This window comes from Gracilinanus agilis, chromosome 3, assembly GCF_016433145.1.
Source record: "Gracilinanus agilis isolate LMUSP501 chromosome 3, AgileGrace, whole genome shotgun sequence".
NCBI lineage: Eukaryota > Metazoa > Chordata > Mammalia > Didelphimorphia > Didelphidae > Gracilinanus > Gracilinanus agilis.
This window is the reverse complement of record NC_058132.1, coordinates 308,249,877-308,261,029: the sequence shown is the minus strand read 5'-3', so window position 1 is coordinate 308,261,029 and position 11,153 is coordinate 308,249,877. Positions and strand designations below refer to the sequence as shown.

Below are 11,153 nucleotides of genomic sequence, written 5' to 3'. Positions count from 1 at the left end.
AGACCTCCAGGAACTGATGCAGAGTGAAAGGAGCAGAGCCAGAAGAACATTGTACACAGAGACTGATATACTATGGTAAAATCGAATGTAATGGGCTCCTGTACCAGCAGCACTGCAATGACACAAGACAGCTCTGAGGGATTTATGGTAAAGATGCTACCCACATTCAGAGGAAGGACTGCAGGAGAGGAAACATATAAGAATGCTTGAATGCATGGGCTGAGGCGGACATGAATGGGAAATAGACCCTGAACAAGGACACATGTTACAACCAGTGGAATGTGCGTTGGCCATGGGTGGGAGGAGAGCGGGGGGTGAAGGGGAAAGTAGGGACATAAAGTATGTAAACAGGTTAAAAACAAATATTAATAAATGTCTAATAAAAAAAATTAAAAAAAAAGAAAATGGTAATATTGGACCTTTTTTTCTTTATTGTGACTCTTTTGAAGCTCTTTCAAACCTTTTCATTCTTCTTCAAACTTCCTATGGCTCCCCCAACCATACAGGATCCTTGCCTTATGTTTTAGAAAAAAAAATTGGGTTATTTGTCATTTGCTTCCTCTTCTTCCCTTTTCCTTATTTCATATCATCTTCTGCCGCTGTATCCCCCTTCATCTTTCTCTCTCATGAAAAGTAGTCTTATTCCTAATCTTTACTCACCAAAGTTATCACATTCTGTCCTGTCTCCCCAACAAATTGTCCCCCTGCCCCCATCATCTCCACTCTATCATTTCAATTTCTCCTTGTCTATTGGCCCCTTTCCTACTGTCTACAAAATGCTCATATCTCCTCCATCATCAAAAACAGCTTCACTTGATCCTTCCATCCTCATTACCTCTATTTCCTCTGCCTTTTGTGGCTAAACTCTTTGAGAAGGCAAACTATAATGGTTGCCATCACTTCTCCTCTCACTTTCTTGACTCTAAAACCCTACTTCCATTATCATTCCATGGAAATGGCACTCTCCAAAGTTATAAATAATTTCCTAACTGCCAAATGCAATGGCCTTTTCTCAGTCCTTATTCTTCTTGACCTCCCTGTAGACTTGGAAACCACTGATCACCCTCTTCTCCTTATTGGGCTATTTTCTCTAGGTTTTCACTCCCTTCTAGTTTTCTTACTACCTCTCTGACACTCCTTATCAGTCTCCTTTGCTAGGGCCTCATCCAGATCATACCCTCTAAATAAAGGTGTCCCATAGGGTCTGTCCTGGGCCCTCTTTTCTTCTTCCTGTATTGTTTCACTTGGTGATCTCATCAGTTCCCAAGGGTTTTATTTCTATCTTTATGCTGGTGATTCTCGAATCTATTTATTCTGTCTTAACCTCTCTGCTAGGCAGCTAAGTGGGTAGAATGCCAGGTTAGAAGTTAGGAAGATTCAACTTCTTGAAGGAAGTCATTTAACCCCATTTGCCTCAGTTTCCTTATATTTAAAATGAACTGGAGAAAACCATGACAGACCACTATAGTATGTTAACCAAGAAAACCCAAATGAGATCATGAGGAATCAGACATGACTGAAAAACTGAACAATAACAACAAAACCTCTCTGCTGATCTCCAATATTTTATCTCCAATTGCCTTTCAGACATCTTGAACTGGATGTCCAATAGACATTTTAAACTTGCTGACTTTATTGCCCATCAAACTCATTTTCTCCTCCCCCTTTCCCACCCCAGAGCCAAAGGACTCCTCTTCCCATCTTCCCCTCTGAGCATCACTGATATCCTGCCAAGGCCATAGCTTCCCATCAAAATTCCTGCCATGTGGCTGAAGATCCTCAGAAGAAATCAAAACTGGTTAAATCAAACTATGTATGAATGACAATACATTCCTCTTCTCCTTGGGGTAATTGCATTTTGAAATAAATTATTTAACCTAAATGAATTCCTAATGGATAAATTTTATATGAGGTGAAAAAAGCTCCTGGGAAACTTTCAGTAAGGGAGATCATTTGGGGGAGGTGGAAGAGATTTGCCTTTTCAATCTCACCTGGTTAGATACAGGCCTACTCCATTTAGAGTATTTTATAGAGTTTTACATATATTATCTCATAGGGATAGGGTCTGGCCTTATGATTTCACTGATATAAAAAAATATCTGAATAGTAGAAATTTCACACCATCCCTGCAATGTAGAGATGTGTTCTAGAGTACTCAGAGGTTAGTGACTTGCCCAGGGTCACACATCCTCTGTGTGTGTGTGTGTGTGTGTGTGTGTGTGTATTTTTGTGTGTGTGTGAGAGAGTCAGGACTTGAATCCAGATCTTTCTGATTCTGAAACCACTTTTCTATATATCATGCCCTATTGCTCTTATCTTAGGAATAGCCCAACACAACCCTATGAAATGAATATTGTTGTTCTTCTTCAGTTGTTTTTCAGTCCTGTCTGATCCTTCATGTCCCCATTTGGGGTTTCTTGGCAGAGATATTGGAAAGGTTTGTCATTTCCTTTTCCAGCTCATTTTACAGATGAGGAGGCAAAAAAAGGTTAAATGAATTGTTAAGTGTCTGAGGTCAGATTTGAACTCAGGACAATGAGAGTACTGACTCCAGGCTCAGCACTCTACCTTCTGTGATACCTCACTGCCTGGAGAGATGAGTATTATGATCCCCATTGGTTATATAACCCTATCCGGGGAGGGGAGGAAACTGAGACTCAGTGCGAGTAAGTGATTTGATTGAAGTTAAATTGAAGTTAGCTGAGCCTGTACTCAAACCTTTGTCTCCAAATCTTGTTAGTCCTTAGGATTAAGGCTGATGGACCTTGCTAGGCAGAACCTGCCCTAGATTGTCTTTTCCCAGCCAAGGGAGAATGCACTAAAATAGACCTATCCAGTGAACCTACACCTTGTGGTCAGGGTGGCTCCTGGGTATATGACCTCCAGCTCAGGTGAGATTGTTTGACTGATTTGTGCCAAAGAAGGCAAGTGAACAGGTTTCCATTAACCCAAAGGAGGATCATAGGGTCATGGGCTCAATGCTTTAAGGGGCTTTTGAGGCCCATCTAGTGTAGCTCCTTGGTTTTATAGATGAGAAAACTGAGGCCCAAGAGATTTAGGCTTGCTTAAAGTCACATAGATTCTGAATAAGAATACCAGGATTCAAATTCAGATCCTCTATCTCCAGATTTAGAACCCTGAGCCCTTCTGTGAGTTGTGGGAGAATATTGCTAGCTGCAAACAACACCCTTGAGATGGGGATGGGGAGCAGCATTCCTTCCTCAAGAGTGGAAGAAGGAAGGTTGCTGTAGGATTTTTATTTGATTTGTTTTGGGTAGCCTGGTAGGAAGCTCACTATTGCTCCCAAGCAGAGGAAGAAGGGGTTAATGCTTACAAAGAGCTGGATGGCTGATAAGCAAGGTAGGGATGGAGGAAGGAGAGCCAAGGCAAACTGGAACCTTTTCCTCTTGGTCTCCATGGGAAGATAAGGCAGGCACTGGGCACCCTGGTGGAAATTGGGGCAGGGAGTGATTTATCATGTTGGTATAACCTCCCAGGCCAGCTCATGCTTCACCCCTCCTGCTCCAGATGTCACTTGGGCTTGATATATTTCTCTACAAATACTCCAGGTCCAGCACCCAGTGATCCCTGAGTTCATTTTATAAATAACGAGGATTGAGAAGTTGAGTTTGGGCAAGATTGGACCACAGGAACAACTTATCTATGGCCCTTCTTCTTTTCAACATTCCTCAAGTTTTAACACATTCCATTACATCTAAGTAGCAGTTATTAAGTACCTAATATAAGTTATTCAGTACCTACTCTTAAGTACCTACTATAAGGAGTGGTTGGGATGAATTGACTAGTAATAATTTCTGTAGAGATTTATGGTTCACCAAATGATTCTTATATGTTTTCTTACTTGCTTCTCAACCTAAAAACCAAAAGCTTCTCTGTCCTCAAGAAGCTTCCATTCTTTGGGGGTGGGGGTGAAGAATATGGTACAAAATGGACATGGATGAGTAAATACTAAACATATACAAAGCAATCTTGAGAAGGAATCATGGCTCATTGATCTAAGGGTAGAAGGGGTAACTTTCTACTCTATCCTCTTCATTTTATGGATGACATAAGTGAGATCCCCAAAGGCTGATTAAGGTCACACAGATGGGAAGTTTAGGAATAGGGATGGGAATTCAGGGTTTTGATTCTAAAACCAACATTAAACTGAGGTGGTACAGGAAAGATCATGAAGGAAGTCGTATCTAAACTGGACCTGGAAGAAAGGTAGGGATTCTGAGGAGTAGAGGTAAGAAGAGAACGCATTCCAGACATGGGGGAAGAGAAACCTATGCAAAAGCATGGAGGTGGGAAATTAAATGTCTTATAAAGGAAACAATAAGTAGATTTTTTAGAAGTGGCACAATGGTTAGAGTACCAGTCCTATAGAGTCAAGAAAACTTGAATTCAAATGCAGCTCCAGATACTTACTAGTTATGTGATCCTGAGCAAATCACATAACCTGTTTTACCTCAATTTCCTCAACTAGAAAAGAGGGGATAATAATAGCCCTACCTCCCAGGGTTGTTGTGGGGATTGAATGAGATCATAAGTAAAATATCTAGCACAAAGGAGACACTTAATAAGTATTTCTTCATTCCCAGGTCATTTTCACTGGAACAGACTGTGTGAAGGAGAATAATGTGAATAAAATTTGGGAAGGGAGCTAAGTGCTGGATTGTAAAGAATTTTAAATGTCAAACAGGAATTTGCATTTTATCCAAAAAGCAAATTTAAACTACTGGAACTTCTTGTGGAGGAGAATGGTATTATCAGACCTGTGGTTTAGGAATTTTTAAAATCCTTACCTATGTCTTAGAATCAACACTAAGGCAGATCAAACAGCTAGGAAGTGTCTCAGGGCATATTTGAACCCAGGACTCCCATCTCCAGGCATGGCTCTCCATCCACTGAGCCACCTAGTTGCCTGAGGAATGGTGTTTTAATAGTTGAGTAGAAATATGGATCACAAATAGGAGAGGATGGAGAGAGACAGACAGAGACAGAGAGTCCAATGAAGAGACTATTTAACTTCTTTAGTTCAGGCAAGAGGTGATGGGGGCCTGAACTAGGACAGTGGATGTATAAATGAAGCAAAGGTACAGATCTGAGAGATGTTCTGGAGGTAAAAATGAATAAAACTTGGCAAATGACTGGACAGGGGCTGTGTGTGAAGGAGAACTATAAATCTAAGAAAATGGAAGGATGATGGTACCACTAACAGAATTAGGACAGTTAGGAGGTAAGGAAGACTAAGAGAGAAATAATGATTCTGTTTTATATATGTTGTGTTTGGGATACCAATAGGACATCTAAGTGGAGAAGTCCAGGAGGACTGGAGCTCAGCATGGAGATTTGTTGTTCAATTGTTTTGGTCACATCCAATTCTTTGTGACCTCAAATGCAGTCTTTTTTTTTTTTAAACCTTTACCTTCTGTCCTGGAGTCAATACTGTGTATTGGCTTCAAGGCAGAAGAGTGGTAAGGGCTAGGCAATGGGGGTCAAGTGACTTGCCCAGGGTCACACAGCTGGGAAGTGTCTGAGGCCAGATTTGAATCTAGGACCTCCTGTCTCTAGGCCTGGCTCTCAATCCACTGAGCTACCCAACTTGACAAAGATATTGAAGTGGTTTGCCATTCCTTCTCTGGCTCATTTCACAGAAGAGGAAACTGAGGCAAAGAAGGTTAAGTGATTTACCAGGGACATAGTAACACAACTAATAAGTGTCTGAGATTGGATTTGAACTCAGGAAAATGAGTCAACTGATTCCAAGTCTGGCACTTTATCTACTACAGCTACCCAGCATACTGATAGGAGTTGGATAAGTAGATTTGAGAATTATCTGATTAGGGATGACAGCTAAACTCATGGGAACTGTTAATCAGATATATATATATATAAAGAGGTGATGGTTTATGACAGAGCCCATGCCCAAGAGAGGATCATGGATTATGATCTGTATATATGCTGAGGAGATATCAGACAGGTAAGGAGAATAGTCAGGAGAGAGCAGTGTCTCAAAAACCAAGGAAAGAGAATATCCAGGAAGAGATTAAATGTCAGAAGCAACCAAGAGGTCAAGAAGAATGATGACTAAGGAGAAACCCATCTCAAGTCTGCTCCCATGCCATTTGCTACAGTGTTTGCTCTATGTTCCCCTTGTTCTAGGCTTGATCACTCAAGCCCTCAAAGGGTGCAACTGTGAATCCTGCTATCTAGAAGCTTTCTCTGTCCTTATTTACTTCCCCCTCTCCCTTGAAACAATCATATCTGATATCTCAGCATCTTAAAACCAAATTTTCTGGGCCTTCTGAGAGGTCAACTGGGCTGATGGGAGAAGAAGATAAATGTCACCCAAACCCCAGCCTTTTCCGTTCTCAGTACACTTTGTTAACATTTTAATGTGAATTTCTGAAAACAATACTCCTGCCTCTCTTTTTTTACCTCTATCTGATGGGGAACTCTCTCTGGGACAGTGATTATTTTCTTTACCCCAATAAAGTAGAAACACCATGAGAGTAAAAACAGGGCCTTCTCCATCTATCTGAAGATATCCACAGGTCTAGAGGAAGTCCTCCTTCCAGTCCCCAACCAAACCTGTCTCTAGGAAACCTCCGCCCACGTACGAGTTGTTTGTTGTCTGCTTGACTGAATTTCTTTTCTTCTTCCCCTCCTTTGCCCTGATTAGAGGCAGAACACATTCCCACTGTCACCAGGTCCCTTGCCTTTTAAACTGAAATCTAGAAAGTTTTATTTTTATGTATACATTTGCTATCTATTGCCGTTGTTTAGTATTTCAGTTGTGTCTGTCTCTTCATGACCTCATTTTGGGATTTTCTTGGCAAAGATACCTCGAAAAGTTTTCTGGGCAAAGAATGGTTTGCCATTTCCTTCTCCATCTCATTTTACAGATGAGGAAACTGAGGCAAACAGGGTTAAGTGACTTGCCCAGAGTCACATACACAATAAGTGTCTGAGGCCAGATTTGAACTCAGGAAGACAAGTAAGTCTTCCTGACTGCAAGCCAGAATTTTATCCACTTGCCACTTAGCTGCCCCATTGTGTTATCTATGTTAACATAATTGGTTTTCTTCATAATCCTGTGAATTTTATTTTATGCATTTAAAAAGATTATTCTGAGAAGGGGTTTATAGTTTCACTAGACAACCAAGGGAGTTCATGATATAAAGAAGCTTAAGAACTCCTAGTTTACAGAGAGGACGTAATTATAGGAAGAAGAAGTGGGTGAGTCTGGCTGGAAGTATCTCTGGAGCAGAATCACAGATTCACCTGTGGGATGGGGGGTGGGATCAGGGAGAAGGGAAGGGGGAGAATCCAGTTACGATATAGTGGGCGGCCTGGCCAATGCCAGCCAGAGAAATAGAGACACGTTCTCTCAGACCATCCAAGTCATTGTGCTAACCTGGGGTTGAAACTCTGTCAAGTGCCTAATCCGGGTATCTGAAGGCCAAGCCATGGAGCTGGGAGGGGAACCATGGTTATGTCTATTCCAGCTGAGGGTGGATAGCAAAGTTCCTTCCTCCTCCCTCCTTTCAGGTCTCAGGATAGTTTCACCATTTGATCATCTCTGAGATGTAGCCTAAGGGAACAGACACAGTGTAGGGAAGTGGAAAGTGGACAGGTTTTAGAATCTAAGGTCCTGGGTTCAAATTCTGACTCTCATTACTCCTTATGTGATCTTTAGCGATCTCTTCATTTTTCTAGACTTCTACTTCCTGACCTGTAAAAATGTGAGGGTGAAGGTGACTGATGATAATGATGACTAAAAAAAAAAAAATAGAATAAAAGAGCATCATTGAAGCACTTAAACATGCACAGGAGAGAATGACATTCAAAAGACAAAGGACAACGTTAGAAAAAACTGGTTAAATTTATTTTGTATTTTTTAAGTGCATGTAATAGAAACATGCAGTTTTATATACAACATTTTCCTGTTCTATGTATATGGAAATGTTCATGTTGATACTTGTCAAGTTCAAATTAACAAAAAAATATATTCTGAAACACTAAAGGGATGGAGTTGATGACTTGTAAGGTCCCTTTGAGGTCTAAATCTATGATCCCAAGGCCCATCTTTCTCTTTTACTCCCAACAAAAAAAAGCAAAATATAACTCCTTTGACCTCTCACTAGTACTTGGAATTCCACCAGGAAATAAATATTCATTCCTTTGAGCCCTGAAAGTTTTTCATTCTTCTGAATAACCTTTTAAAAAGGAAATACCCCTGAGAGATATTTGGATCCTCAAGGGCTCTACTAGTGAAGAATAAGCTCCACATGGTCTTATGAAGTAAAAATGATGTGCAGTGTGGCTGCTGTTAGGATCAGACTAACATCCAAATTTGAAGAGGTTTTTTGACAGCAGGTTGGCCACTGAGCACTCCCTTTTCAACTGTGAGCAATTCACTAAAATGGAGAGAAGCTGCCATCTGCAGGTAGAATGAGAACCCACAGGGATTAAAGAACTCCAGCAGAAGCATCAGAGAAATATTGAAGTAAAAAATAAGAAAGAGTAGGGAAGAGTATTATTTTGACCAGCTAAAACCTAAGGGATTAATTTAGAAGACAGTAACAAAAGGAGAGAGAAAGGTCTAAGAAATGGGATTAGGTAGGATGGTATTAAAGACAGATTTCCCTGGAAACCTCTTGTTGTTTAGTTGTATCCAACTGACTCTTCATGATCCTGTTTGGGGTTTTCTTTGTAAAAAATACTGGTGCAGAGGACAACTAGGTGACTCAGTGGATTGAGAGTCAGGCCTAGAGATGGGAGGTCCTGGGTTCAAATCTGACACTTTCTAGCTGTGTGACCCTGGGACAAGTCACTTGACCCCCATTGCCTAGCCCTTACCACTCTTCTGCCTTGGAACCAACCAATACACAGCATTGCTATTTCCTTTGCTAGCTCATTTTATAGAGAAGGAAATGGAGACCAACAGGGCTAAGTGACTTGCTCACGGTCACAAGGCTAGTAAGTGTCTGAGGCTGGATTTTAACTCAGGTCTTCCTGACTCCAAGTCCAGTGCTCTCTCCAGTGTACCACCTAGGTACTGTAGAAAACCAATTAAATTCATGGAATGTCAGACCTGGAAGGAAGATGAAATCATAAGTCTACTCTCTCTGCTTTTTTTTTTTTTAACCAAATTGGAAATTTCATTGGAATAGGGAATTCCTTGTGAAGAAACCACCAAGGAAGATTCTTTTGGAGACTGACCTGAAATACTTAGAAGCTAGCAATTTTTCCAGAATCATAGAGGTTGAAGAAAGGAAAAAAAAAAGAAGAAGAAAATTAAGTTAAAAAAGGAAAGAAAGAAAGAAAGAAAAGATGCTTTTGTTGAGCAAAAGCTGGATGGTACAGTGGTTAGAGTGTTAGGCCTGGAGTTAGAAAGACTCATTTTCTTAAGTTCAAATCTGGCCTCAGACTCTTGGTAGCTATGTAACCTTGGACAAGTCAGTGAACCCTCTGTGCCTTAGTTTCCTCCTCTGCAAAATGAGCGGGAGAAGGAAATGGCAAACCGCTCCAGAATCTTTGCCAAGAAAGCCCCAAATGCGGTTATGAAGAGTTGGATACAACTGAAACAATCGAACAACAACAAATATGCCAATCACTGTGCTATGTACTGAAGATACAAATAGAAAAGCAAAAATCTTTGCTACTCTGATTTTACATTCTAATAGATGGAAACAATATACTTAGGGTAGCGTGGTATCCTTTGGTTCAGAATGAAACACAGGTAGTGATTGCTGCCATATTTGATTGTGAAACCACAGAACTGGAGGAGACGCCAGTGGCAAGATTGCAGAAGAACAAGCTGGGGGGAACTCAGTCTACCTGGAAATAGTGGTCCAGGTGTGTCAATCACCAATGAGGACAGCCTGGCCCCAGGGTACAAGTGCTGGAGAAGAAAGAGTGAAAACCTTCAGGATATGGTTTCTGGTTCTGATAGTAAATCCACTGGAGTGGCTGTCAAGATGAAGGCCAGAGAAAACATCAGAGACAGGCCTTGATCCAAGACTTTCTTTCTCTTAGTCCAGCTATTTTTCCACTATACCAGGGTATCTCTTTGACTTTTTACAGATTAAAAAAAAATGAGACCTAGAGAAGTCAAATAATTTACTCAAATCTATAAGAGCAAAGACTCTCCTTGGCCCATTCATGACCAGAATGAAGGCCATTCTAAGCAACGATAATGTTGACGTCTCAGAAAAATGTTGATGTTTCTCTTAAGAGCTGGAAAGTTATTGTGAAGGATTCCAGAGAAATCCTCCAGAGGGATTTTAATCATACTAATGTTGAGCTCAGTCTCTTTGGAAAGAAAAAAAAAGGCACTGGGTAGACAAGTGGTGGGGATATTGAATGTACAAAACATGATCAAAGATGTTATCCTGGGTCTTCATTACAAGATGAGCTCTGAGGTTGTTTACATCCCCACCAATGTAGTTAATCGAAAGATCATTTGTTGAAAGTCAAAATTTCTTGGGTGAAAAATATATCTGGAGTGTTCATGAGATCAGGCACTGCTTGTGCTGTTTCTCAAGGCCCAAAACATGAATTAATTGTTTCAAAAAAACCTTTACCTTCTGCCTTAGAATCAATACTGTGTATTAGTTCTAAGGATGAGGGTCAAGTGACTTGCCCATAGCTGGGAAGTGTCTAAGGCCAAATTTGAACCGAGGATCTCCCATTTCCAGGCCTGCCTCTCTATCCATTGAGCCACGTAGCTGCTCCCATGAGTTAATTCTTGAAGGTAATAATGTTGAACTTGTATCAAATTCAGCTGCCCTGATCCAATAGGCCTCCACAGTTAAAAAGAAAGGATATCAGAAAAATTTTAAATGGCAACTATATTTCTCAGAAAGACACAGTGTAACAAGCTAATGAATAAGTTAGAGAAGATACCAAAGGCAGTGTCTTGAGGAATCAGCATCTATTCAGATGTCAAAATAAAATACTTTTTGTTAAAAAAAAAAATTATGTGTATATATATTTGTGACCCTGGGCAAGTCACTTAACCCCCATTGCCTAGCCCTTACCACCCATCTGCCTTTGAACCAATAAACAGTATTGATTCTAAGAGGGAAATATAGGCTGGGTGTGTGATTGTGTATATATGAATATATATATATATATATATA

General features: G+C 40.5%; 1 protein-coding gene and 1 pseudogene across 1 annotated transcript in view; both read left to right on the top strand.

Annotated features, from left to right (window-relative positions):
- SCTR (secretin receptor) overlaps positions 1-11,153 on the top strand; it is a 105,708-nt gene that overhangs the window by 31,230 nt on the left and 63,325 nt on the right. The window lies entirely within an intron of this gene.
- LOC123242292 lies at positions 10,183-10,903 on the top strand (annotated as a pseudogene).